The sequence below is a fragment of the Myotis nattereri genome (genome assembly GCF_964212035.1).
Source record: "Myotis nattereri genome assembly, chromosome: 8".
Taxonomy (NCBI): Eukaryota; Metazoa; Chordata; class Mammalia; order Chiroptera; family Vespertilionidae; genus Myotis; species Myotis nattereri.
In genome coordinates, this window is record NC_138083.1 from 28,200,601 (window position 1) to 28,226,210 (window position 25,610).

A 25,610-nucleotide genomic window follows, 5' to 3' on the forward strand; every position below is an offset into this window, starting at 1 on the left:
CTGCATGACTTAATATTCAGAATTTAATACACAAATCTGCCAATATTAGAGAAGCAAGTCTGAGAACAAAGAATAAGTATAGGTTAGAGACAAGCCAAGAGAATCATGAAAAAAATGGAACCAGGCTTAAACTTCACTTGGCCATCCATCCTAATGTTGACCTTTTTAATAACATGACCCTATAAGTTGCTTTTATTATTTATGAATTATGTCTATTACCACTTGCAATAGAAAACATCACAGCACTTCTACCTGTTAAAGGCTCCTAGAATTACAATTTATAAACAAAACAAAGTTATACAATTATAAAGATAAGGAATAACTTTTAAATTTCTCAACAAAATATCTAAAAAGACAGTTGAAAATATTACAACTCTCAAAAATATTGATATTGAAAATTTATGAGCAACCTGGTGCTAGAATATAGAACAGCCGTTCTCAACCTGTGGGTCACGACCCCTTTGGCGGTCAAACGACCCTTTCACAGGGGTCGCCTAAGACCATCCTGTATATCAGATATTTACATTACGATTCATAACAGTAGCAACATTACAGTTATGAAGTAGCAATGAAAATAATTTTATGGTTGGGGTCACAACATGAGGAACTGTATTTAAAGGGCCAGAAGGTTGAGAACCACTGATATAGAAGGACTTGTCACTAACTAGAATGTTAATGGAGTTGGTTAGATGAAAACATAACTCATCTATTGACTGGATAAAAAGCAGGAATAAATTTGACCCTGCTTTACTATCTGTCCCTAGTTTAGAGGTACATAAACTTTACTAACAAGAAAGTTGGACCACTTAGTGGGTAAGATCATAGCCTAACTATGGCTTTTACCACAATGACTAACACACAGCAAGTGCTAATGAATGTTGCTGTCATTATTGTTACCTGGTTGCTGATGCTTGAGGAGGCTAGACTCCGTTTACTACAGCCCTTGTAATTCTGCATTTATTTCTGTTTCCCAGAAAACAATAAAGCAGAAGTTGGCATAAAGGAGTGGGATAGAAGGGGAAAAGGAAGGCAGAAGCTAGTTCATGCTACTGTTTTTAGAGACTCTGGAAGGACTGACTACAGGCTGGAGGTATAAGTTCTTTTGTGGTCATGGAAGAGGCAGAGCAGTATAGCAGAGCCTAGCCCATGGGGAGAGGAAGCAGAATAGCTTGGCCTAGACCTGTTGTCTACCTTTGGATCTGAGACTCAATAGCAACCAAAAAAGGACAGAGGAAAAAGTCAAGGGAAATCCATATTCCTTGTCTGTGGTGAAAGCAAACATTAATTGCATGTATCAAGAATGAATAAAAGAAATAAACGAACTAAAAATGACTACATAACATGTGTGTTGATATTAGAGAAATTTGGATATTTGACCATTTTCGGTCTTAAAAATAGGTTTGCATACTCATACTGATAGAAAAGGAACAATGGTGGATTTTCAAGAGATACCATTCCTTAAAATTACTTACTGTAGGAACCGTAAAATAGCACTTAAAACTGGTGGCATATTTACTAGATGGGGGGAAAAAGATTGTTAAAAAGCGAGGAGAAGACATAAAGAATTCGCCAGACGGTGGCCAATGATAATAGGATACGATGGAAAGGGAGAGCCACCCAGGTAAGGAACGACAGGAGGAAGTATTTTTTAAAAATCTAGGATAATTAAAACCCATAGAGGACGGTTGGAAGAAGTAAGTACTAACAAGATGCTTTGAAAGACCGGGTCAGTGATAGGCAGTTGGCATGACCAAAATGCTTCCCTGTGCCCAGGGCTCCCCTAGTGTTAGCACTGAAAGCAGCCTGTCTCAGGAACCTGTCCATTGACAATGCGTCACCAAAATAAAGGACAAACCTGTAATTTTCCACAGTGTGAAGGGCAAGACTAACAAGAATTGAAAAATGAAGGATCCAACCAATGATGTCAGTGTACTCTAAATAGAAAAACTGGTAAAAATGAAAACTTACTGGTAAGTAATCACAAAAAAACATTTAAAAGATCTAGGTTTGGGGGGGGTGGGGAACAAGCACATTGAAAAAGTTTGCCAAGTTTAGTGAAGAGAGACTAAGTGATACATAAATATGTCCAGGCAAATATTTCTGAATTGCAAAATAAACAAAAAGTTAAATAACTAGGCAAGAATGAAAGTCAGTGCATAAATTTTAATACGCTGGGAAGTAGAAAAAATAGAATCAATTTCATTTTAGCTCTAATTACTTTTAATAAATAAAATGAAATGAAGAAATGAAAACATAGATATAACAAAATATTTTTAAATTTAAAAGAGAAATGCATGTAGCAATGGGTAAAATTTGAAAATATTTATATTATAAATGAATTTTGGGGAAGGGAAGAATGTTGACAAATGAGGGACCAATAATAAGAGTCAAATTGAGGAGTTATTAAAGATGCTTCTAAAATGGGTTTCTGGTTAGTTATTTTACTGCTGAGTTTCATTAAACAATTATAGGAAAGGGTATTTCCTACATTATGTCCTCTAATGCAAAAATACACAAAACTAGTCAATTAATGTCATATTGCTAGCATAATACAGATATCCAAATCTGACAAATATAAATCAGAATAGGCCAATCTCACATAAGAATATAGATTTAAAAACACTAAAAAGGGTATTAGTTAACTGAAATGTAGCAGAGTTGGACAAAGTGTGGGGTGTATGCCCAACCCTTGGGCCACCTCTTTTTAAGAAAGGGAATCCATGGGGGTTAAGTGCCAGTCTGCCACATGGACTGATTGGATCAGGTGAAGACTTGAAACAGATTCTCTCTCTTGAAAATCAGACTGATAAGGCACAATGGCTTAGAATTTGGGGCTGAAAGTAATTCACAGAAGAGTTCTCAAAAGAGGTTCCCGTTCTCTAAGGACCTTGAACTCTGGTTGTTTATTTCTTGGTGTACAGGTGCCGGGCTTGTTTTCAAATCCATTCCTTGCTCTTTTTCTGCTCTTTCTCTGTTCTGCTCTCGCCTGCATCAAGATTGGGGTGACCCCTGTGTACTCAGTTTCTGAGGCTTCCATGTGAGCATTCTCCCTTCTGGGTTCAGCCAATGTGGGGTACTGGTGGAAGAATGAAGAGTATCTCTCCCTTCCCCTGCTCACTCCTCCTGTTTCAGGTGACATCTCTGGCAGTGGCTGTATCTCTTCCATGAATCCAGCCCTTATTAGACAAGCCCACGAAGGTTCTAATCTAGCTTCTGTGTGAGCATGGTCCCTGGATTCTGGTAACATCCTCTCTCTTTGTTCTTCTAGACATGGGGGTGGTAATGGCTTCCTGTTGTTGCTATTATCTGGGTTTTCTCAATAGTCAATGTTGGGCTTCTTGGCTCTTCCATCACCTGTGTAACTAGTTTATTCACTGATACGTTAATTTGCATTCTGCAAGCCATAGGTAATGAATGATAGATAAAGCTTTTTTTTTTTAAACTTCTAGAGTAATGATGTCTTCCAAATGCCACAGGTTTTATGATATATGTACTCCTGAAATATTAACTTATATGTAATTCATCAGCCGGGTTTTCTTCTACATAAGCCTCAAGTGGTTTTAATTCGATATTTTTTGTCAATGTACTTGTCAGTCAGGAAAGAGCACCCAACTACAGGTAAGCATTCAGAACTAGCAGATCATCTTAACAACATTCATAATGTGTGCAATGCAAAAGTAATGCTTTGAGTGAACAATGTATAAAATCCAGGAGTTAGAGCTGTTATTATGGGAGCTGGACAGGAGAAAAGATGAGTAGAAAAGAGAGAGATTCCTAATTTGCTGATCAATTTACATGAAATATTTGGCCCCAATATTATCAAACACTTTTTAAAAAATATTTCCTGGTATATTTTTTTCACAGGGCCTACTATGATGTACTTTATTTATGGATTTCTTGAGTGTCTAGTGTAAACCATATAAATTAACTAGGTTATTATGTTGTAGGTAATAAATTCCAACTGACACTAAAAGAAATATATTTGACACATCCCAGGTTTGCTTTCAGAATCAAAGTGATTCACTCAGTATAAAATGTGGAAAACAAAAATGATTTTAGCTAATAACAATGGGTAAAACTAATCATAATAATAATCTTATTTCATTTCATTATTTTTAATTTAATTAGGTAGTGTCCTTCTTTGCTTCATAGTATAACCTTTGTTTTAAAGTCTAGTTTGTCATATGTAAGTATTGCTACCCTCGCTTTTTTCCCCTTTCCAATGTGCATGAAATATCTTTTTCTGTTCCTTTACCTTTAGTCTGTGTGTATCTTCAATGCTGAAGTGGGTTACCTATAGACTTCATATGTATTGGTCTTGCTTCTTATCCATTCAGCTACTGTATGTCTTTTAATTGGAGCATTTAAGCCATTTACATTCAAAGTGGTTATTGATTTTCATGAGTTATTATTCTTTATGACTGAGCTCAAATATTAGGTGTTTTCAGTGTCTATCTTTGGCCCTTCTTTTGCTTGAAAAAATTATTCGTGCAACAATTTCCAGAATACTTTAGTACTACTTCTGGACTAGAATAACTACTACTACATCTACACTAGAATGACTATTGCTACTACTATTACTAAGATCTCATTGAGAGCCTGTTCTGAGTAGACAATTTGTTTATTAACTCTCTTTTAATCCTCAGCTCCTCTACGTTAAACATTAATATTCCCATATTACAAATTAGGAAATTTATTCATAAGAGGGTCTTAAGTCTTTTCACTCTACCTTGCTGCTTCTCATACATATATCCACTCATATTTATCCTATGCATTTATTTATTGATTTATTCATTGATTTATTTATCACTGGCTACTTCTCTGGTCTCATTTTCTGTTACTCTCTCTGGTGCTGCTCTAGCCAAACTCTTATCCTTAAATGAGTCAATTATGTTTCCATTTCAGAGCCTTTGCACACACTCTTTCCACTTTCTGGAATGCTCTTCCCTTATATGTCTGTACAGTTTGCTCCTACATTTCATTGAGGTCAAATGTTCCTCCTCAGAGCTATTCTCTAAAATACTCCAATTCTCTAAGATACGCCTCCTGATAGTCACTGTCATCTTTCACTGTTTTATATTTTATCGTGGGTCCTTTAACTTCCTGACACTGTTGAAGATTAGTCACTCCTCTAGAAATACTGATTACCTTCTACATAACAGAAACTTTGCTAGATAGCAGTAATAGAGCTGTGAAGGAAACAAATCAAGTCCCTTCTCTCATTGAGCTTACATTCCTCATGGAAGACAATTAAGTATATCATTTAGAGTAAGGCCACAGGGCTATGTGGGAAGACAGGAGGGAGGCTCATTCCATAAATGTCAAAAAGTGTCAGAAAATGATTCAAGTGCAAATACTTTATTTGGAAGATGTTCCTAGGAATCATTAATACAGAAGTGGAGAAGTGAGATAGGGAAGAAAAGAAAGCCAAAAAAAAAAAAAGTGTTATTACTGAGCAAGTTATCAAGTAGGGCTTTATCCCTTGAAAATCACCAGGTGGTGGTAAATACATCTCAGAGTTATCCCACTAGTGAGAAGAGGGAACTGGAGTTGCTATACACCATTTTGGTGAGTGATTTCTTTGGGGCAGCTTCTAGGGTTAGATGGGGAGAACATTAACTCCTGGGCATTTCCTGACTGCTTCTCCTGTGAGCTAAGTGGACTATGGCAGTAAAAGAAAGCCTTCAGGCAAAAAGTTGCAGGTGTTTGTAGTTCAAAGCCCTGGATTTGGTCATGCATGAAAATGGTGAATGCCAGAATATGTGGGGGCTGGGGGCACCATCCATGTCTGCTACAAAGTCTGACAATTGAAGACATACATTACTGGGTGACTGTGAAATGGTACAACTGCTTTGGAAATGATTGGACATTATCTAGTATACTTGAAGATGTGCATACGCATGACGCCAAAGTTCTATTCTTTTTTATATAACCAAAATAAGCTGGCTTATGTAAACCAGAAGAAATATGTTTTAAATGACTATTATAGCATTAATGTAATAAACCCAAACTAGAAGAAACTCAAAGGTCTACCAATGGTAGAATGGAGAAATAAATTGTGATATATTCATACATCAGACTAAGAATAAGTACAGCAGACCTAGAAGAAAGAGAGTCAACCTGAGAAAGTGGTATAATGACCACTTTATAAAACAGTACAAAAAAGAAAGAAAATCTTAAAAGTCTTAAACATGTATCTCATATACATAAGACAAGAACCAGTAATCATGAGAAGGTATCACTCTGAAGACAATAGAGGGTTCTTATAAATAAGAAACCAAACTGTTCACTAAAAAGTCATTGGAGCCCGAGCCTATTTGGCTCGGTGGATAGAGCATCAGCCTGCGGACTGAAGGGTCCCAGGTTTGATTCAGGTCAAGTCACATGCCTGGTTTGTGGGCTTGATCCCCAGTAGGGGGCGTGCAAGAGGCAGCCAATCAATGATTCTCTCTCATAATTGATATTTTTATCTCTCCCTTTCCCTTCCTCTCTGAAATCAATACATTTTTTTTTTAAACAAAAAAAGGTCATTGGGCTGAATCCGGTTTTGCTCAGTGGATAGAGCATCAGTCTGTGGACTGAAAGGTCCCAGGTTCGATTCCGGTCAAGGGCATGTACCTGGGTTGCGGGCACATCCCCAGTTGTGGGTGTGCAGTAGGCAGCTGATCGATGTTTCTCTCTCATCCATGTTTCTAACTCTCTATCTCTCTCCCTTCCTCTCTGTAAAAAATCAATAAAATATATTTAAAAAAAAAAAGGTCATTGGAAACAATGAAGAACAGGTGGTATGTTGCAAAAAATCAATGAACTTAATTAGAATAAAATTTGAGATATTCTCTCATAACATAAAGGGAAGGATAAAGAAATGGAAATCATGGAAGAAAAGTAGAGGGAGAAAAATAAGTCATTTGGAATAAATCACATAGATAATGAACAGTAAGTATTTCTAATTTATTTACATACTTCTTTTCTAAAGTCAAGTAGTCACAACAGAGGGGTATTTTTTCTACTAGAAAAAAGATTTCTATAAAATAGTAAACATCTTCAATCTAAATAAAATCAAGTAATGCAAAAGTACAAATATAAATACATTCCAAAATATTTCAATTAAAAGTACAACATTTACATTTTTAATGCCCACTCTTTACCTTTACTATACTATTATGTTTATCAGTTCACTCAGATGTTCATATATCTATTTAATCCCAACTAGAAACTCAAAAAATGTTCAGAGAAAGACTTTCCTGAGTGGGACATAAAAAGGTATTTGGTTTTGTTTTCACAAACATACAAGTTGAAGCATCTACACTAATAAAAGAGAAACATACAAATTGGTGTCACTCTGCAACACCCACCAGCCAATCAGGATGAGTATGCAAATTAACCCAACAAAGATGCTGGTTAATTTGCATATGCAGGCGCAAAGCAAAGACTGAAAACGACTGAAGACTAAAGAGGCTTAGCTTCTCTGCTGTGGCCGGAGCAAAGAAGCCAAGCCTCCCTGCTGTGGCCTGAGTGGAGAAGCCAAGCCTGGCTGCTGCAGCAGGACCAAAGGCCTGGGTCCCAGGTGCCGGAGGAAAACCGGTGCTGGCAGCCAGGGAAGGAAGGCCTATTGCGCGAATCTTCATGCAACAGGCCTCTAGTGGTAGTATAAAAGGACTTAGAGTTTGTTTATAATTACTACAGATTCTATGAATTCAAAATGAGAATGTTTTTGCATTCGGTCACCAGCCAAACTCTGGTGGTAGGACCTTTCATTTCCTAAAATCAAGGGAAATATTTTAAATGCTCATGAGAAAAATCTGTTCCCCGGTGACAATGCTTCATGTCTTTCAGTGACTTTGCACACTTTCTTTATAGCAAATTCCTTAGTAGTTTACATGACTTACAGTCAAATGGAGATACTGTGTTTTCCTTCCCTGACCTACATTTTGCTAAAATTCCACTACAAAAATGGTATTTGATTAGATATAGGTTATATATCAGCTAACAATGAAACTTATTCCACATATCCATCACATGGCCTAGAATCACTTTTACAAAGTTATTGACCTATTATTAACATATGATACAGTACAGATATGATTGTAAAATTTGATGACCTTTGACATTGCTAGACATCTGTGAAGCTATCACCACAAACGATTAAGATGCCAAACATTTCCATCACTTCCCAAAATTTCTTCAAGCCTAGTTCATTTTCATCCCTGTCCCCAGCCCCATTTACAGAAAACCCTTGCTGGAAAGTTTGAACTTTGTAAAATTCTATATCAATGAAATTATATAATATGCACTCCCTTTTGTTTAGTTTCTTCTTTCAGAATAATGATGTTGAGATTCATCCAGGTAATTGCATCTATCACTGGTTTGTTCCTTTCATTGCTGAATAGTTTACCATTCTATACAAATACCTCAACAATCCTGACTTAAAACATATCATCTCATGATACTGTGGGCTAATGAAGGCCTGTCCCTGAAAATTTAAATCTGTTGACCTTTAATGAAGAGTTCTATATCCAAATATCCAGATAAAATTAAAATTTTAACATCACAGATAGTGCCCGATACATAGTAGGTGCTCAATAAATATTTATTTAATGAATAAAAATAATTCTATCTAGATAACTTGTGCATTGCAGTCACTAACATGGCCTCCTTTAGTCCTTTCAGAAACATGTAGGTCCCCCAGATTTACATGTCCAAACCATTTCCCACTTTTATTAGCAAAACCTGGCTTTAGTAGACAAAACTAATTGAGCCAATGCCCAGCTAACTTGGTTAATCTAATCACAATAGAAAAGGCAATATGATCCTCTACTGAGGTTAGCTTTTCTCATTTTCATGAATAAACACACTTCCCTGCCATTTATCCATAGAATATGTGTCAGTTTAATTAAATTCCAGTCAACCTTTGAAATAAATGAAAGAAGCTGGAATCTATTGAGGGCCACTATATCAAACACTTTACACCACCATCTCATTTAATTCTCATAAATCCTGTAAGATGAATATTATCTCACTGCAAATACAAAGCAGCTATCTATATATATAAAAGGCTAATACACAAAGTGTCCCCTCAGGAGTTCGACTGGGAGAACAGGAGTTCGACTGGGAGAATGGGAGTTCGGTTGCTCACTATGAACGTGCACTGACCACCAGGGGGTGGCACGGAACATGGCAGGTGACCATTGGCAGCAGTGGGGCACTGAGGGAGCGAGGGAAGGAGGAGGTGGGGAGGCAGGGAGGCAGAGAACCTGATTGTCCCTGATCACCAGCCAGGCCAAGGGACCCTACTGGTACACGAATTTCATGCACTGGGCCTCTAGTTAATTATATATATATATATATATATATATATATATATATATATATATATACACATATATATACACACACACACACATATATATATATATGACTTTCTCAGAGTTATACAGCTAGTTGCACTGTGGATGGAATTCATTCCCAAGTTTGAGTTTACTGCACCATCCATCCAAATTTCCAAATTCCCTGAGTGAACTCTTTTGTACTAGTGGTCAATGAATAAATAATTGGCTTAGTTTATAAAATGCCCATTTTGGAAAAATAACTCAGGAATATATGCCTTTGAAATGTATTATTATTACTACTAGTATATTAGTTATCTCTTGCTACATAACCATATCACAAACTGAGCAGCTTAAAACAACACATTCATCATGTTTCTAATGTCAGAAATCCATGGCTTATTTGGGTCCTCTGCATGGCTGCAGTCACAGTGGCAGGTAGGGCTGCATTCTCGTCTGAGGCTCAGCTGTGTAAGGATCCACTTCTAGACTCACATGGCTGTTAGAATTCACGTCCTTGTGAGCTCTCAGACTGAGGGCCTCAATTTCTCGCTGGCTATGGGATAGTGGCTGTCCTTAGTTCCTTGCTGTGTGGCTGTCCCTAACACAACAATTTACTTACTTCATCGAGCCAGCAAGGAAGAGTCAATGGAGAGAGTCTGCGAACAAGGGGAAATTTACAATCTATTATAACATGATTATGTAAGTGACAAACCACCCACTTTGCCATATTCCATTGGTTAGGAGCAAACCACAGTTCCTGTGTACACTCCAGGAGAAGGAATTACATATGGGCATGCAGACCAGGACGGGGGCTAACTGGGGACCATTTAAAAATCAGTGTGTCACACTTAGTACATGGTAGATAGTCATCAACCATCATATTTACCTCTTTTAAAAAAAATATGTTTTTCTTGATTTCAGAGAGGAAGAGAGAGGGACAGAGAGATAGAAACATCAATGATGAAAGAGAATCACTGATTGGCTACCTCCTTCCTGCCCTGACCAGGAATTGAACTGTGACCTCCTAGTTCATAGGTCAATGCTCAACCACTGAGCCATGCTGGATGGGCCATATTTACCCTTTTAAAGATAATGTCTCACAGAATGCAAAGAGGAGAAATGTGTTCAGCACTGCCTGCATTTATGCACCTTTCCAAAGTCAAGTGTGTCATGGAAGGACCTCCTTTAAAAACCAGGCGTCATACACAGTCCAGATGGAAGGCAAATTCATTCCGGGTGACAGGACTGACAACATCTCTCAGATCTCATGTTTTATATTTTGAGGTGCTTTGAGATGCAGCCACATTTCACTGATTTACACAATAACCATGCACAGTAAAAAAGATGGTTAGTCTCATCCTATATAATAAAACCCTAATATGCAAATGGACCAAAGCTGAAATGACTAGCAGAATGACTAGTCACTATGATGCGCACTGACCAACAGAAGGCAGACGCTCAATGCAGAAGGGAGCGCCACTCAGCCAGAAGCCCGTCTCATGGCTGGCTAGCACAGCAGCGGTGGTGGCAGCCTCTCCCGCCTCTGCTGCAGGCGGGTGGTAAGGAGCGAGGGGTCCCAGGCTGCAAGAGCCCCAGACTGCGAGAGGGATGTCTCGCAAGAGGGTGCAGACCAGGCTGAAGGACCCCCCTCCAGTGCAAGAATTTTGTGCACCAGGCCTCTAGTTTTAACATAAGAAAACATCTTAAAATTGGCTGAAGAAAGCCTCCAGCTAAAGGGCTCAACCCCTCCACAGGGCAGCCTGTGTCCAAAGACTTTTCCATCCAAAGGCTTTTCCAATACAAAGAGTATGAAGGCCCAACTCTATTTTCTGTAAAATACATTATTAGAAGTGAAATTACTGAATAAAGGCATATGAACTCATAAACTGACAAACAAAATAGATCCAGAGACATTGAAGCATGCAACAGACGGATGAATTTCAGAGGGAAGGAGGTTGGGGGGATGAGAAGAGACTAACCAAAGAACTTATATTCATATATGCATTACCCATGGACAGACAATAGTGAAGTGAAGGCCTGGGAAGGGGATAGGAGCAGGGTGGAGGGGGTCAATGGGGGATAAAAGGGGATGTCTGTAATACTTTCAACAATAAAGATATTTTTTTTTTAAGTATAAGAACTTTTTTTGCTAGTTAAATATATTACTGGGAAGCTCTCTATATTTTCTCTTTTGAAGAAATTACCAGCAGCAATGGTTCTGAGTTTTCTTACTTGCTGGAACTTGCTATTATCTTTCTGAAGTTGTCAAAGTAAAATAGGTGCAGGAAGCATCAAATAATTAAGAATATTTTTTCAAATTGGCAGATTTCTGAAAACTCAGGTGGTAATATACACAGGATTTTCTGCATCATATGAATGAGATGTTCTTTGTTGTTTTTTTATCACCTTATTCATCCATTCATTCATTCAATTCCTTTCACAATTTCTAACCTCTCTAAAGTCAATATTATCCCCAACATATAATATGTTGTAGCCTTGGGCAAAGGACTGTACTTCTAACTTAGAAGCTCAGTTTTCTCAGCCATAAAATGGGAATAATGACATCTACCTAATACAGTTACTATGATGAGTTAGCATATACAAAGTACACAGTACAGTTTCTAAAACATTACTGCAAGAAAACAATTCCTAATTTGATTTTCCCCCTTTCTTTTGAGTAAGTTTTTATTTACTGCCCTTAAGAATCCAGCCCAATTTGTCTGAGATAATTATTAGGAACTCTTCCTATCACTCTAAAAAATGCCCTAGGTTCAATGATAAATTATAGAGTCACTCCACTAATGGCCCACCGAGTTTTGAGGCACACAGCCAGATAAATTTCTGCAAAAGTGTTCCTCATGTAGATTATGGGCTCTTTAGGTTGGGGTAGCTTTTAAGAAGTCAAATTCAAGCAGTGAAAAGGCATATATATATAATAATTCAATAGTCATTGGGAATTTATCTCTGGGTTTCAGAAAGAATGACCCATAGGGCAGAGTCAGAAAAAAAAAATGGAAATTTTGGAAAGGGCATCTGTTGGGGGAAGATATTATAAACTCTTTGAAAATACCTTTTTCATCATGGCCAGTGTGTCTCAATGGTTGGAGCATCAGCCCCAGCACCAAAGGGTTGTGGCTTGATGCCTGGTCAAGGACAACCACCTGGATTGCAGGCTGGATCCCTGGCCCTGGGTCAGGGCATGTGAAGGAGGCAACCAATTGATGTGTCTCTCACCTCTCTCTCTTTTTCCCTTTCTCTCTCTCTCTCTCTCTCTCTCTCTCTCTCTCTCTCCCTCCCTCCCTCCCATTCTCTAAAAAAATCAATGAAAAAAAAATACCCTTGGGTGAGTATTAACAAAAACAAACAAACAAACAAAAAAGAGTAAAATACTTTTCTTACACTTTACTTTTATCCTTTTTTATGTGTATAAATGGTTTCTTCCTGAGCTATTATTATTGACTGTTATCTCATACCTAATGATGTTTTGACACCTTGATGAGAAGTTTCTAGCTTTATGCTGTAAAAGAGAAAGTAAACAAGGAATAATAGACTTTCACTGGCTCTGGCTGGGTGGCTCAGCTGGTTGGAGCATCTTTCTGTACACCAAAAGGTTGCAGTTCAATTCCTAGTCAGGGTACGTATATGACGCAACTGATTCTCTCTCTCTCTCTCTCCCTCCCTCTCTCTCTCTCTCTCTCTCTCTCTCTCTCTCTCTCTCTCTCTCAAAATCAAAAAACATATAATTGGGCGAGGATTAAAAAATGGACTCTTGCCGAAACCGGTTTGGCTCAGCGGATAGAGCGTCGGCCTGCGGACTGAAAGGTCCCAGGTTCGATTCCAGTCAAGGGCATGTACCTGGGTTGCGGGCACATCCCCAGTAGGAGATGTGCGGGAGGCAGCTGATCGATGTTTCTCTCTCATCGATGTTTCTAACTCTCTATCTCTCTCCCTTCCTCTCTGTAAAAAATCAATAAAATATATTTTTAAAAAAATGGACTCTTATTCTGAATATACCCAAGTATTCTTGGTGTTACCATCCAACAAATCAATGAAATTGCCAAAGACTATGAAATAAGACAGAAATGATTAGACTTGGATTTACAGAAGACAGACTTCAAAATGGAGGCAACCATGGAGTCATGATCCTTACAAAAAGAAAAAGAATTTTTAAGTCAAAACTTAAAAGGTCACACATTTAGCCCTAGCCGGCCTGGCTCAGTGGATAAAGCGTTAGCCTGCGGACTGAGGGGTCCTGAGTTTGATTCTGGCCAAGGGCACATGCCTGGGTTGTGGGCTCGTTCCCCAGTGGGGGGTGTGCAAGAGGCAGCCGATCAATGATTCTCTCTCATCGTTGATGTTTCTATCTCTCTCTCCTTCTCCCTTCCTCTCTGAAATCAATAAAGAAATATATTTTTTTAAAAAGTTCACACATTTAAAAGGGGCAAGGAGATCATTTATCACTTTGCATTATGCAAAAGAATTAAAGTCCCATAACATGAGAACCTATGAATTTGTTCACCTTGATGCCTGACAGAGAGGCACCTCAGAGTTCATCTGTCTTAGAGAGAGGCTGGAGAATAGAGCCTGGGTAAGGGCTGGAGAATAGAGCCTGGGTAAGGGCTGGAGAATAGAGCCTGGGTAAGGGCTGGAGAATAGAGCCTGGGTAAGGGCTGGAGAATAGAGCCTGGGTAAGGGCTGGAGAATAGAGCCTGGGTAAGGGCTGGAGAATAGAGCCTGGGTAAGGGCTGGAGAATAGAGCCTGGGTAAGGGCTGGAGAATAGAGCCTGGGTAAGTATAAGGGTTCCTTCAAATCTGAGGGCTTAGTCTTTCTTTTTACTTTGCCTTTCTATGCCAATGCTCTCCTCTCCCTCTCCTCTACTTCCCACCTATTTAAGCTTCCAGTTATGAATGACTCAGTCCCCATCCGCACCATAAAGAGGGCCAGAGAAAGTAGTACACTTGCTGATTTATGGCACGACCTGAAACAAATCCTACGCCAGGTAAACCTCACCACCTGACTACCATGAGCTTTCCAGTGAGCTTAGAAGAGGGTCTTTAGAAACGTTTCCTAATGAGAAGGACTCTAGAAAAATGGCACTTTACTATTTTAAGAGGCTGTAGAGAGGGTGAGCAGATGCCAGAGGCAAATCAGCTCGTCGCTCATTCCCTGTCTAAAACTATTCCACCAGCACATCAGCCTCTCTTCTCTTTTGTGATAAAAATACTAAAACTTACAGAAGCCTGAGAAAAGGCAGGGGGGGAAACGATTTTAAAACCTTCCAAGTTGCATTCTCTGAGGTTTCGCGATGGGTGCTTTCCAAGCAGGAGGTCTCTGAGCTACAAGCAAATGATCCTTGAGTTCAAGAGGAGGGGGGCATGTGGACACCAAACAACCTCAAACTGGAACACCTTAATTAGATAAGTCTTGAATAACTGAAAGAAAATTTACTGCATGATTACGTGAATTCACAAATATGAGATTCCTAAGACACAGGGTATTCTAAGAGAACGTGTATATTGTATCTGCAAATGTAATAGTAGCCAGGCACGATTTTAAGGACTTTATATAGATTGATTTGTTTCATCCACATCCCTTGAGAGACGTGGAATTATTATCCCACTTTGTAGAGGAGCCAACTGGGGCTCAAACAATTTAAATAACTTGCCCTAGGTCATACAGCTAATAAGTGGCAGAGCAGGAATTTGAGCTCAGGCAGCCTAGTTTTAAAGTGCATACCTCTCACCGCAACATTATATATGCAGCCTGTACATCTGCTCCACGCAAATCAATTATAGACAATTTGTTGTTATGTAAATTGGGAAGAAAATGGCTAGTTGAGGAAATGCTTCCCTTTTTTGCTTTTTGCTCTTAACTCTGGAAAGGCAGACATTAAAACATAATGTCTAGGGTGCTTGGTAGATGGAGGAATGACATGTGTCTATGTGTGTGAGGCAAGAAAGGCAATTGAGTATGAAATTTTAAGTACTATTTTACAAGGAGGGAGATAGCATTACACTTAATTTGGTTTCCCATGGAAGGTCATAGAATGTTCACTATTTACACTTACAAAGAGAAAGTAAACTTAAGGAAGTTTCTTCGAGTACAGACAATTTCCATTTTGAAACAGCTTCAAATATGCAATGAGTATCATATCAAAGTTTGGGGTTTTTTTATTCCATTTTTTAAGGATAGAATTGAACAGATGATACCCATTTGAGGCATTTAATTTCAACGAGGTCAGAGTAAACATCATCAGAGATGGAACCATTTTATTGACTGCTTAACTATGCCTATTTAATTTGTTTTTCAACTGTTCATTTACTTGATTCCAAATCTCAGAATGGAACAGATGTTTAATCATCTTAGAAGTAAGATTCACCCCAAGCTGGAGACTGAAAACGCCCGTTTTTCACGGTTTCTATCCACAAGTAACACAATTAATGCACTTGAAAAGACTCACATACTCGCAAGTTTTAATCAGTGTGGGCTGAGTTTCAAGGTCTTGGTGAAGCTGGAACCAGGCTCCTCTTGCCCAGTCCCAGGTCAGGTTACAAAAGGTTCACAACACCAGAGTTTCTATGCCTCTCCCACCCCACCCACCTGACAAGTATCAGGTCTTGAGCGGTGGATTCCCTCCATTCCCTGGCAGCATTCTCTCCCGGATGCTGGGATCCAGCTCTCCTAAACCCTCCTTGATCTCACAGGAGCAATTCTGTGACAGGGGCTGATTTACACAGCCCCTTTTAGGCCATTATATTGACAGTATCACTGTGGTCAGATGGGAAATGCAGCTAGGTCCTCCAATCCACAATTTGCAACTAAACCAAATCTTCATTTTATGGAGACAATAGCAAATTCAATTAGAAACTCTAGGCACTGCATGGATCAATCAGGTCATATACAATTAGCTCTAATGGGTACCTCTCCAGAGAGGTACATTCTTTACCTGCAGTCAAGGGATACTCAGAGAGGTGTAAAATTCCTTCTTGACTTTGAAAAACATCAAAGCAATTCCTTCTAATCTATGCCTTATAGCCAGCCCTTTGCAGTGGCTAAAGCTCCAGTTCCCATAGAGAACCCAGGGTTTGAAAAAAAAGAATCCATCTAAATTTTCCAAAAGAGCAAATGGGGACATTGAACAAGAAAGCCAACCATGCAGATGACAGACTGAGAAATAGAATTAAATCTACCTCAAGGTTATTCAATGACGTGAATCAGTAAATTCCTGTTTTTGTTTTTGTTTTGTTTTGTTTTGCTAAAAAAGAAAAGAAGGAAATGCATAGACACTTAACTTACCAGGAAAATTCCCAACTGCTAAATATATTCCCAAAACACTAACCTTGCACCCCAAATTGCAAAGATGATTTTGTAGGCATTTTAAAGAAGAGACTGAATCACCAAATATAGCATTTCAATCATTGTCTTTCAGGAAGTAACTTTGTAAAGATAATGAACTAAAAGCAAATTAATAATAGCATCTTATGACTTGCAGCCGGAATGAAAATGTGGCTTTATGGTCCTTTTACATAATTAGACACATAATTTAGACCCTTTAAGACAGAGGATTTGCCCAGGCCCGTGTGGTTCAGTTGGTTAAGTGTTTGTCCCATGCACCAGGTCTCCAGTTCAATTCTTGGTCAGGGCACATGCCCAGATTGTAGGTTCAGTCCTGGTCAGGGTGCATATGGGAGGCAACTGATAGATGTTTCTTTCTCACATCAGTGTTTCTCTCTCTATCCTTCTCCCTTCCTCTCTCTCTAAAATCAATAAAAACATATTTTAAAGAAATATGACAATAATTACTAGACTTGTTGTGGTGACCATTTTGCAAAAAAGTAGGGAATGAAGATAATTTTTTTTAGATACTATATACAGCGGTAAGCAAAGGTAGGTTTACAGTTGTTAATATAGAAAAATAATCCTATTTAATAAAAGAGAAACATGGTAATTGGCATATGACCACTACCCTTCCCATTGGCTAATCAGGGCAATATGCAAATTAACTGCCAGCCAAGATGGCGGCCGGCAGCCAGGCAGCTTGAAACTAACATGAGGCTTGCTTGCTTCAGTGACGGAGGACTCCATCGTTCCCCGCCTGCCTTGCCGGCCTCTGAGCCTGCAGTTTGAACATTGTAACAAAGACAGAAGCTAAAAAAAAAACCCAGAAACATGCTTTCAGCGAGCAGGGATCTCAGAGCTGGAGTTGATACAGAGTTTCGATTATAGAACCTAAACAAACCAGATACCTACTTTCAGCAGCTGAGGCCTCAGAGCTGGAGCCAAGCCTCAGAGCTAAAGCTGGCCCAGAATAAAAAAAGAAAAAAGAAAAAGGGAGTGGTTGGGAGCTTCAGTCCCAGCCTGAAAACAGCCCTCAGCCCCTCACCCAGACTGGCCAGGCACCCCAGTGGGGACCCCAACCCTGAAGGGTGCGTGACCAGCTGCAAACAGCTATCATCCCCTCACCCAGGCTGGCCAGGCACCCCAGTGGGGACCCCCACCCTGATCCAGGACACCCTTCAGGGCAAACCAGCCAGCCCCCACCCATGCACCAGGCCTCTATTCTATATAGTAAAAGGGTAGTATGCCTCCCAGCACCGGGATCAGCATGACAGGGGGCAGCGCCCAAACCCCCTGATCACCCTGCGGCTCTGTGTGTGACAGGGGGCGGGGCCACAACCCCCCTATCGGCCCTGCTCTGTTCCTGACAGGGGAAAGTGCCCCAACCCCCTGATCGGCCCTGCTCTGTGCCTGATAGGGGAGAGCTCCCCAACCCCCTGATCGCCCTGCGGCTCTGTGTGTGACAGGGTGTGGTGCCCCAACATCCCCACCCCACAGGCCCTGCTCTGTGTGTGACGGGATAGAGCCATAACCTCCCCATCGGCCCTGCCCTGAGTGTGACAGTGGCAGTGCCCCAACCCCCTGATCCGCCCTGCTCTGTGCGTGACAGGGGGGAGCTCCCCAACCCCCTGATGGGCCCTGCTCTATGCATGACAGGGGGGAGCTCCCCAACCCCCTGCTGGACTCTGCTCTGTGAGTGATGGGGGTGGCGCCGCAACCTCCCCATCGACCCTGCCTTGAGTGTGACAGGGGGCGGTGCCCCAACCCCCCAATCGGCCCTACCCTGAGCGTGACTGAGGGTGGCATCGCAACCTCCCAATCCGCCCTGCTCTGTGCATGACAGGGGGTGGCGCTCCAACTCTCCAATCAGCCCTGCTCTGAGCCCGACCAGGGGCTGCACCTAGGGATTGGGCCTGCCCTCTGCCACCCGGGAGCAGGCCTAAGCCAGCAGTTCATTATCTTCCGAGGGGTCCCAGACTGCGAGAGGGCACAGGCCGGGCTGAGGGACACCCCCCCCGCCCCCCGAGTGCACAAATTTTTGTGCACCGGGCCTCTAGTATAATAATAAAAGATAAACTCTGTTTCATATATTCACAACTGTAAACCTACCTTTGCCCACCCTTGTATAATCAAAAAAGACTAAAGTAGTAAGTTGAAATTCTTTAAGGAGCAGAATGTGGAGTGAAACAGTTGGTGTATGGTCTGAAAATCAGGTCTAGGTTCTAGTCCCAGATAGATAGCTGGGTAGGATGTTAACACTCATTAATTACACCCAGACTTGTGTTAGCATCTATTAATGAAGACGTTGGAATAGAGAGATGTCCAATGGCTCCTCAAGTTCAGAGAGACTGATGGTAGGATATTAGAAAGCACCATAGGAAGCTTGCACGGGGCCAAGTTTTCTGCAGTGCCTCTTCCTTGGATGCCAGAAACAAAATATGAAATTGAATGTTTCTATTTTTATGCTAAAATGGAAACAGAGGTGGGAAGGATCAAAGGAATCCATCATGTAGAAGAAGTAGTTTTTGTTTTAATTTCAAACCCAATAGAAACTCTAGCCCTCCAAGGATATTATGAGGCTGTAATCTTAGCCCTCTACTTACCTGACCTTTAGCAGCAGGGAGTAGGCAGCAGCAAATAGGGGTTGGAAGTCTACTTCCTAAATCAGTCTCCTTCCCTCCAATTCCTGCCCTCACTGTGAATTATTACACCACCTGGCACCAGGAATATTATTGACTCTGGAGCAGGGAGCTTCATTTTGCAATAAATTTTACAGATTGCTAACTGAAAAGCAAGAACAAAAATGAACTACTAGGTAGTTGAAACCGCTGATTCCCACTGCTCCTTCCTGCCCCTGCCTAATTTATGGCAGCAGAGCCGGGCTCCCACACGGCGGCTGCCACTTTGGCATGGCTGCTCCGCTCACCACGCGTGGGGCAGCGCGCCAAGGAAGGAAGCCATGCTCCCTTGTCTGCGGACTTCAGACCACACTGTGCATGCTGGAATTCCCACAGCTACCCTACAGATTTAGCCTCTGAGATCTCAGAGGTAAAAGTAAGTGAGAAAGTTGGGGCATAGTCATGATGTTTGGTAGAAAAAGAGGAGAAAAATGCTTTGTAATAGATTAGAATTTTCATTCCATATCTTCTATGCTTTTCAGTTCAACATATGTTTGGTGTTTTTTTAAAAATATATTTTATTGATTTTTTTTACAGAGAGGAAGAGAGAGGGATAGAGAGCTAGAAACATTGATAAGAGAGAAACATTGATCAGCTGCCTCCTGCACACCCACTACTGGGGATGTGCCTGCAACCAAGGTACATGGCCCTTGACCAGAATCGAACCTGGGACCCTTCAGTCCGCAGGCCGATGCTCTATCCACTGAGCCAAACTGGTCAGGGCTCAACATATGTTTATGGATCACTCGCTATATTAAGTACTCAGCTAACTGTGCAAATGTTAAAAAATGTATAAGACATGATTTTTGATTGTATTCAGTATTGCTGTATAGCAAATCTTCCCCAAACTTAGCACTTGGAAATTCAGCTATTGGCTCAGCTAGGGGCTGTTTGCTATAGAATGGCTTTGGTTAGGATAACTTGGTTCTGCTTCAAGTGATCTCTCTGGCTCCAGCAGGTTAGCCTGGACTTGTCACCTGTGGTACCAGTTCTAAGAGAGAAAGTTAAAACGCCCAAGCACTGTCAAGCCTCTGCTATATCAAGTTTGCTATCATTCCATTGGCTCAAAGAAGACACACACTCAAGTCCAAGTGTGGGAGGGCACTATCAAAGGGAGTGGATACAAAATGGGGCCCTCAGTGCAAATCAGTCTGCCACAATAACCTTGAAGATCCTGCAATACGGAGAGGGAAGTAAGCATGTAGGTACTATGCATGCAATAACAGAGGTCAGCATCAGAGCGAAAGGGTCAAATGAAGAAGCACCTTCTATAGCTCTGATCGGTAAGCATCAAGCTTGGGAAGTTTGCCTGCCTTTAAGGGGGCAATGCCTCTAAATTGAGTTTTGAGGAATGTATAGGAGAATATGCAGAGGCACAGTATGGAGAAGAGTAAAAAAGAGGAATAGTCAACAGAGGGGCTAGATTCACATCATGTATAAAATAATCTACACTAGTAAAAGGGTAATATGCTAAATAGACCGGGAGACCTTCCAGATGTACTTCCAGACAAAGCCATGGTGGTGGGGCGGAGGCAGAGGTGGTTAGGGGCAATCAGGCCAGGAGGGGAGGGCAGTTGGGGGTGATCAGGTTGGCAGGGGGGGCAGTTGGCGGCAGGCAGGCCAGCAGGGGTGGGTGCAGTTGGGAGCAATCAGGCCGGTAAGAGGGGGAAGTTGGGGGTGAGAAGGTCAGTATAGGGGGGCAGTTGGGGGCACGCAGGCCAGCAGGCAGAGTGGTTAGGGGCAATCAGGCAGGCAGGCAGGTGAGCAGTTAGGAGCCAGAAGTCCCAGATTGCGAGAGGGACTGCAGTCAGACATCCCCCAAGGGGTCCCAGATTGGAGAGGGTGCAGACTGGGCTGAGGGACACCCTGCCCCACATGCATGAATTTCATGCACTGGGCCACTAGTGTCCGTAGAATAGCCTCAGTCTCTAGTATCTTCTATGTTTACCATGCTGACCTTCTGGAAACTACTTCTTTCCCTCCCATGATGCTATATTCTTGTTCATCCTCCTTCCTCCATCCTCAACTCTGTTCCTTCTTTATATCCACAGGTTCCTTTCTCTTTGACTTTTTCTATGCATTGATGATCCCAGTCCATCACTGACCATCGTGGAAGATTTGCCAGAATGTTGATTACTCTTAACTCTCTCTTTCCTGCCCAGAAATCTTCTCTAACTTTGACTTACATATCTCACAGCTTTCTCTAGATAGTTTCCTGAGGATATATTCCAAGAGTACTTCAAGGCTATTATCTCCCTTCAATCTGATTTATCCCCCATGGTTCACAGATGCAGTTGTTCGCACTAATATCTGCACAGTCACCCAAATTAGACCACTGAATCCTGTTTTTATTGCCCCCTTTTCTCCCATTGTCTCTCCTATCCTATCAATCCCCAAGTCCTTCTGGCTTTGGCTCATGAATGTTTTCTAATTTATTCCCCTTCTTCCCATCATTCCAGCATGGCTTCATCGCCAACTCACCCAGCTCTTCATCTTTTCTCAGGTGGTTCACCCAGGAGTGAATGGCACAGCTGAACTCAACTATGGTACCCGCCAGGGCCATTCACTGGAAGCCCAACAAGACTCTTCTTTGAACTTTTTGGACCCCCCTCATGTAGCAAACGATGTTATTGTTCCATCTATATCCCTCAGCGTTATCAATTTATTGTACACTTTCCTTTTCCAAATGCCATTATTTTTGTATTTCTTTGCTTCTAGGTATTTTCCAAAGTCATGGAAGACCACTCTGCTCATTAGTTGCCATTAATTGTAGAGCTTGGCAGTTAACAGACTTGGAAAGCATTGCTCAAGTGGAAATGGACAAGGTTGGTGGATAAATACATCAGCTTCCTTGCCCCTCAGATGGGGCATATCTGAGGCATATTCTTCATGGTTTCCCAGGTGCCCCAAAAGGAATGAGCTCCAGTTGCCCACAACAGATACCTGCTCACCTTGCATTCACTTTCTTTTGTGTGTGTGTGTGTGTGTATGTGTGTGTGTATTTCACATCAGATAATTAAACAGAGGCCCTGAGAACAAAAGAATGAACAAATTTGTCAACTTGTCACAGGCCTAATAACTCACATACAAAATCCAATGTTCATATACATATGCATTGGAAATGGTGTCTGGACAATTATTTCCCAAGAAAGAAGTAAAAACATGTCCATATGATTAAATAGGTTAATGAATGAAATCAGTGCCTAGAAAGTCAAATTACATATATTGCATGCACCCTTGCTCTTGATATCTCGTAATCTCTATGCCTCATTTCGCCTTTTATCATATTATGTCCTTTGGAGGAAAATCCTGGCACAGATTATGCTCATTGGTGACTGTTAGTTTACATAATTAGAAATCACTCATTTGGGAATAAAAAGTTTATTACCATGGTACACTGTTTGGGATGATATCAGTCATCTTGGATCACATGGAAATAAAAGTTTTGCTCTTCCCAGAGCTGTGAAGCAAAACCAATTCATGCATTTCTTCCACCCCTTCATGATTTAAAAGAAGACAGGTTGCATAGCACCAAAATATAGAAAGAAAAATCCCTCCTCTCTAAATCTTGTCTCATAAGATTTCTATTGAAACAGTCCTGGATAAATACAAGAAGCTTCCAAATTTATATCCAACCTGATCACACCGGAATAACTTAAAAGTATTTAAGAAAGAAAGAAAGAAAAAGAAAGATCTAAGCGATAAGATTTGTTTATCAAATTGTGCATTTTTGTTTGAGCATTTTAGAAAGTGGTATTAGAGCTTTTTATATAATCAATAACTTTTCCCTAAACGATTTAGAGGGAACTAGGGTCTTATAAAATCTTCCTGAGTTAAATTGTGGAACTTACAAACAATTACTCGAAATTTTCGCACCAGTGCTGTTATTGAAGAAAAGCTGGCTGGTGATGTTTCCCCCAAGGCAGTCCTCACTGGGGAAATTACGTAAATGTAAGCTAGGGCTGCACCCGCCAAAGTAGCAGCACTAGCCACATCTGCCTCTCTCAGTTTCAGCCACACTAGCCACATCTCAAGTGCTCAATAGCCACATGTGGCCACAGTCTACCAAATTAGTGCAGAAAGTTCTATTGGACATCTCTGCCCTAGGACAAGTGTAAAAAAAATGGAGTGGGAAATGAAGGGAATGAATTATCTTTCTTACCTCTGCTACCAGTTAATAGTGCATGTAAACGAAATATGATTCTGGACAGCAAATGTCACATGGTGTGGAAGAAGGTAGCCTGTTAGCAAGGGGCTGTGACCCTGTTACAGGAAATGGGAGCCGCTGCCACATCTTGAATACAAACTGGTCTTTGGTACCTCGTTTTGATTCCATGTAAAGATCCCTTTCATTGCCCTGCATTTTGTAAATACCGTATTATGGAAATAATGCCCAAGGTACATCGCTGTCTTCCTCTATGACAGCGGTTCTCAACCTGTGGGTCGCGACCCCATTGGCGGTTGAACAACCCTTTCACAGGGGTCGCCTAAGACCATCCTGTATATCAGATATTTACATTACGATTCATAACAGTAGCAAAATTACAGTTATGAAGTAGCAATGAAAATAATTTTATGGTTGGGTCACAACATGAGGAACTGTATTTAAAGGGCCAGAAGGTTGAGAACCACTGCTCTATGATTTTCCTTCCATTTGTAATTACTATTATCAGCAACAGTAAATATTCTGGCTTAAGCTAATTTATCCTGAATACTAGCAGAGTAAACAAAAAGGTCTCAGAAATAAAATATTCAAGTCTGCCCAATAGAACTTGCAATTTGCCTTTTCAAGATTTAAAAATCTTACAATTTCATTGGTTCATAACACTGATTAGCTTTCTAAGAGGACAGTATTTTAATACCACTTAGTAGTACATCTTTGATCACAGTTAGACCTGAAAAAGATCGTGTTTGGTCAAAATCAGAAACAATGCACAAAATTGAACCATTTTTGCACCTGATTTCAAGCAATAGAAGTAAAATGAAAATGTAAATAAAAATAATGTTCACTTATAGTACCTGGAGTATGTCTCTCATAAAATATATATATATATATATATAGAACTGGGATAATTGTCCATATACTTCAGTCTCCAAAAGAATCCATTCAATTCAACTCATCTCTTCCTCTCCTTAAACTTCCTAGTTATATTTTTTCCCTCTAAGTATCCCTCTCCTTTTGTTTTCATTTCCTACTCAAAAGGTAAATTTGATTGCCTATCAGTGATGACGATGTCCTTAATATTAAGTGAAGCCCTGGCCGGGAGGCACAGTTGGTTGGAAATTGTCCCATACACCAAAAGGTTGCAGGTTCAATCCCCAGTTGGTGGCATACAGAAGGCAACCGATCAATGTTTCTCTCTCTCTCTCTCTCAGCCTCAAATGGAAAAGCAAGAGTGCCCTGGGTGTGCATCTCAGGGGATTACCTGGGACTCTGTGACAAGCCTTGACAGTGTGTGTTGCCCTCTGGTGAGGCTTCTGCGTCTCTCCCGAGGCAAGCCTACGGCAAGTTCTCATAGGACCCAGAGATCCAGCCATCAGAGAAGACAACAAACTGGAGAACCTGAAGTCGTCACCAGGGACTCAATGACCTTTCACTGCCAGGCACTTCTCACCAAAGTCCCCAGCAAAGCTCTCAGCTCCGGAGCCACAGCGACAGGAATCACTCCAGGGGCAGAAGCCAGGCACATTCATGCTTCACCCAGACTTCCTAACGGTATCACATCATAAAACCATAGCGCATCTGGCACACATTTAAGGCCAAGTTGGCAGTATTTGATACCAAAAAGAAACCAAAGACCGAATTAGCATCCCACATGGTTGTTTTTGCAAGTCGTAGAGGTACTGCAGAGGCTTACGGAGTGAAACCCACAAGACGCCCACGGACCTTTCCCTAAATGAAGCCAGGCTGGGGCCAATGAACTCCTGGAAAAAAAACAAGCCAGCAAACAAACAAAACATACAAAACCAACAACAAACCCCCCAACATTTGCTTGCCCCAGGGAAGATCTTGTTACCTGGTCCCTGGTTTCTCTCTCTCTCTCTCTCTTTCTCTCTCTCTCTCTCCCTTCTCTCTCTCTCTCTCTCTCTCTCTCTCTCTCTCTCTCTCTCTCTCTCTCTCTCTCTCTCTCTCTCTCTCTCCTTATGTGGGACAAGTACCTGAGCCACCTTTCAGATGGGAACCTAAATTAGGAACAGACTCACCCCTTCCTTAACCTGTAATTAAGTCGCACTTACCTCCAGCTTCTAGAGTGAACTCATCTC